Source organism: Triticum dicoccoides, chromosome 1B (genome assembly GCF_002162155.2).
Source record: "Triticum dicoccoides isolate Atlit2015 ecotype Zavitan chromosome 1B, WEW_v2.0, whole genome shotgun sequence".
In the NCBI taxonomy this organism is placed as follows: domain Eukaryota; kingdom Viridiplantae; phylum Streptophyta; class Magnoliopsida; order Poales; family Poaceae; genus Triticum; species Triticum dicoccoides.
Genome location: NC_041381.1, coordinates 509,667,117 through 509,671,954, shown reverse-complemented (window position 1 = coordinate 509,671,954; position 4,838 = coordinate 509,667,117). Strand labels below are relative to the sequence as shown.

At 52.5% G+C, this 4,838-nt stretch overlaps 1 pseudogene; it reads right to left on the bottom strand.

Annotated features, from left to right (window-relative positions):
• Nucleotides 1-2,070: 2,070 nt before the first annotated feature.
• LOC119350520 lies at nt 2,071-4,305 on the bottom strand (annotated as a pseudogene).
• Between the last annotated feature and the right edge of the window lie 533 nt (nt 4,306-4,838).

The following is a 4,838-nucleotide window of genomic DNA, read 5'->3' as shown; positions in this document are numbered from 1 at the left end:
TATAAGCGTTAGGGATGAAGGACCACACCCCTGTGACTGTGAGGCTCACACAACCAAGCCAGGCGACCCAAGGAGGAGCCTTCTGGGGCACCCGTATTGGGCCCATAGGCCTTCTCTTTGACCGTGTTTTGGTAGATCTCTAACTTCACATGTATGTTGAATCGGAGTATTTTCCATTACAAACTTCACAAGTTTCTAGACACAAAGACAGAAAACATTGCCTTTCTGGCACTATGTTAATATTCCAGTACAAAAGATTATAATATATTGCCTATCACGGCAATATATTGCATGAAAACAACGAGACGTTTAGGATGTGGCACACCTCAGTTGCTAAAGGCTTATCCATATTATTTCTCTCATATCGTGTGAAATATAAGTAAGGCTTGTAGTACTTCCCTACAAAATCTCCTGTGCGATGTCTTGCACATAGGGGATATATGTGCTCTACGGGATGTTGGTAGTAATTGATGGAAAACTCAAGAAATTGGAACAATTCAAGCTTTTAGATACCGCTCTTTTTAAAAAATGATGCTTAATTTTGCCAACATCTAAGTTTCTAGTTTGGAGAAGAAATTTAGATTTGGGCAGACGAGAGGACACGAAACCTCCAGTTTGTGGCGCCTTGCTGTTGATTACTCGATTGTGCCGCTAGGCGATGGCGGCCTTGCATCTGCTACCTTTGGTGTCTGCTCTTCATTGTGTAGCCCCATGAAGCCACATGTTATCCAGGTACACGTCTCCATGCTACCTATCCAGCACCAACGTTGGCAACAACTCGAAGTCTACACCTTAATTGTTGTACACCAGCAACATGCTCCTCTCCTATGGGACACAACACAATGTCGCAATCGTGATGAGCTCATGACCCCACCCGCGGGTTTGGGAAGGGCTAGAAGAGCATTGCATCAAAGTGAGTCGCGAGCAACACCATGTATTGCTCCTACACGTTGCCCTCATGACGCACTGACGAAGAAGACATGGATGAATAAAAATAGGAAAACAAAAGGAGGGGTAAAGTGGGAATAAGACGTCATAATCCATGCTAGAGGGTCTATAGAATATGTCACCACATTTTGTGCAATATGTACTAAGGGATTGTATTTGAAATGTGTAAGGACATCTTTGTAAGATTGAGAACCTTTGGTGCACAACTTGTGAGCTTGAAGTGTAAACGCCCCAACAAGTTTAATGGATGACACCACATATATGGACTGTCTGAAAAGTCGTTGAATACCCCTCGAAAGAACGAGAAGTTTTGCATTGTCATCGAGACACTTCTTCATAAGTTCAAGGCACAAGAAAAATAGTACTCTGTTTTGAGACTGCGGCACTTGAAGCCCTTTCAACTTGACTCGGCATATAAACTGAAAACGCAAAAGAATTAATGGTGTGTGTCATAGTGCTATATTAACAATGCCACGTAGGATAATTGGTGGAATGGAGAGAAACAGAAGAAAAAAGGCATTTCCTTCTTCTTAGCTAAGAGATGGTCTCCTATGAAGAAAGATAAGATATTTGCCTCCATTGTATGCATTGTCTTTTCTTATTCACATGTATTGTAGTTTTAGTTTAGATGTCCATTATTTTAGCATCTCGTGGCATTAAATTCAAGGTGTAATACTAAGATATAGTAATTCATTATATAACATGGTCTATTGCCTTCCTGGATGACATATGGAATGCATAAGAAAAAGGCTCCTTATCAACCACTGTACAATTTTCTTTCTTCGGTGGACCCAGAGGTCTGATTTTTGGTTTGCATTTTTCGCCCCTGGCCGAGATGGCCGAATTTCGGCAAAATCTATGACGAAATTGCAAAACCAAAGATTGATTTTTTTAATGAAATTTGAAATGCGACAAAAAATTAAGCAGAATTTGACCGTGCCGAAATTATTTGGCCGAAAGGGATTTTTTTTCACCACCGGCCAAGATGGCCGAAATTCAGTGGAAATCTGATTTTTTTTTTTCAGCCAAAAATCAAAAATCTTGATTGAACAACCACAATCATTGTACACATCCTAAGAAAAGCATTAATTGCCACATTCCACATTGGTGAGTCTCTCAAAATTACACAAGAAATTTCATCTGCAACATAAAACAGTAAACAAGCATTGATGACCAGGTAGAAAACAGTAGAGAGATATACACGGTTGATCAGACGGGGCGTGCGAGCATTTCATGTCCTTTGGGAGGCAGCTCAGGCAGGGCCTGCTCGGTCGGCGTGTGCGGTCCATGGCCCTGAGCTGGAGGAGGAGAAGCAGCGGGCATCTGCGGGCCCGGCGCGTGTGCAGGAAGAGGGGGCAACTGTTGTGCCGGAGAAGGGACAGGAGGGAGCTTCGCGTTCGGCGCGGGAGAAGGCTGGGGAAACTGCGGCTGTCCCATCGCGATCCCGGCGCCGCCCGCCGGGGGCGTCGCGGCGGCGGTGGCGGTGGCAGTAGCGGCCGGCTGCGTGCTGAGCATGATGTAGGAGGTAAGGCCGAGGGCAGTGGCGACGAGCGTGAGCACAGCGCCGCCGGCGAAGATGCCGTCCTTAAGGACGTAGCACCCACCGTACCCTGACGAGTACCGCGTCCCAGTGTCGTTCCACTTGGCGCCTTCCACCAGCAGCCCGAAGGCGACCACCGCCGCGATCCTGCATGCACGTTTTAGTCAGCAGACATTGGTTCGTCACCCACGCGCGAGCTAGCGCTTGTTGGTTTGACGATGGATGGATCACTCACCATGAGAAGACGGCGCAGACGATGCCGATGACCTGGTTGGTCTCGGAGGGGATGGCGCGGGACTTGCAGCAGCCGCAGCAGCCGCCGACGACCGCGAAGATGATTTGGCCTACGATGAGGAAGATGGCCGCGCAGACCCCGAGCCCCAGCGCCGGGTTCTGCGGGTACAGGCACACCCCTCGATACCGGTACACGGTCCAAACCTGCGAGATTATATATCAACAGAGAGCAAGAAGAACAAACACATGGGCATGTAGCGCGCGCATACAGACACACACCAACAATCCAAGATCTTTTTCAACAAAGAAGAATCCAAAATCTGTAGTTCTAAACAACCGTTGAACAAATCACACCCATACATGTAGAGCACTAAGCAAGGAGATGGAAGTAGTGGGTGCTGCTAGCTTACAGTGAGCTTCGTGCCCTCGGCTGAGAACCCCAGGATGGCACTCAGCACCCCTAGAGAACCGATGATCGACGACACGATGATCATCCTCTGATCCATTTTCATGGCCGCTGCTCTCGATCGAATCTCGACCTCTTTCGGGTTGTAGCCGACTGGCGTGCATCCGTGTTTATATAGAGAGATCTCGGGCATGTATATATGGTGGCCGGTTGACGGGGTTCCGTTCGTGCAAGCCTATATGTCACTACCAAGGGGAAACCTTCTGTGGCGACCTTTCGTCATTACGTTTTTTATGTGTGTGGGAATAATTAAGGAAGTTAATGGTCTTAGAAAAACCTACCTCTTGTAAGGAGTTGACATGATAAACAGCTTCGTCGTTAGAGCATCTCCAGCCGTTGGCCCGCCTCCTGGGGGCGAGCCGGCGCAAAAAACCGGCCTGGGGCGAGTTACCCCCAGTCGCCGTCCCCAGGGCCGCCCCCCAGGCGTGTCTAATTTTTCAAAAAAAATAGCGTTCGACGAAGTTCGGTTAAACACGGCTAAATTTCGGCAAACTTTGGCATATATTACATGTTCGACGCGTTTACATAAGAAATATAACTAAAAAAGAAATCGCTAAACGCGGAGTAGTCGCCGTCGTCGTCGCCGTCGTCGTCTGCGGCGGCCTTCTCCTCCTTGACGCGGCCGTCCCGTCTGCACCCCTGCCCGGCGTCGCCATGGCGGACAGGTGCCGGCAGCGCGTCGTCGTCGCTGTCGTCGAGGTAGACGACTCCTCCTTCTTCGTGTCCCCGGCGGCGCTGCTCGAAGCGCCGCAGTGCGGCGACCTGGCGCTCCCTCTCTATCCTGAGAAAGTCCTCGTACGCCCATTTCAGGGCCGCATCGTCGTCGAGCGCCACCTCGCCGGGCTCCGTCTTCACGGCGGGGAGCCCCGGCTCCGTTTTCACCGTTGCGAGCCCGGGCTCCGTCTTCGGCTTGACGAACCGCGGAGGAGCCGACGAGGAGGCGCGCCGGCCGCCTTCGTTGATGACGATGCCGGCGCTGCGAGTGCGCCGGCCGAGCGGCGTCTCCGCCGCGGGCTCGGTCTTGACGCTGAGCAGCGCCGAAGAGCCGGAGGAGTGGGAAGAAGATCACGACGAGGAGGAGGAAGACGACGAATAGACGAACCTCCTGCGCAGCCATTGCCCGGCGCGTCGGCGACGGGCCGGGGCCGGGGCCGGCGGGGGAGTGTATGTCAATGGCGGCTCTTTCCCGCCCTCAAGGTGCGCCAGCACACTGCTGAGCGTGCGGCCAGGGACGCCCCACCAAACGAGGCGGCCCTCACTGTTTTGTCTGCCGCCCACCACCGGCGTCCCGTTGGTGGACGCCAGTCTCTACTCTTGACGGCGCTCGAAGTACGCCGCCCATGCCGAGTGGTTGTCGCCGGCATACTGGAGGAGGGCGCGCTGCTCATCGGTGAGGGAGGCGCGCGCGAGCTCGACCTTATCGGCGAAGTAGGTGGTCCGCGCTGCGGCATCGGGCAACAGCGGAACGGGCACTCCCCCGTTGCTAAGCCGCCACCCCGATGGCCCGGCGCGCATGTCCGACGGCGCCGGGATGTTGGCCTCGAACAGGAGCCACGACTCTTGTTCGTGGAGGGAGCGGCGGCCGAAGCCGTTGGCCGCCGCCTCGTCGTCGTGGAATCGTTCGGCCATTGGGGGAGGGAGGGCTCGGAG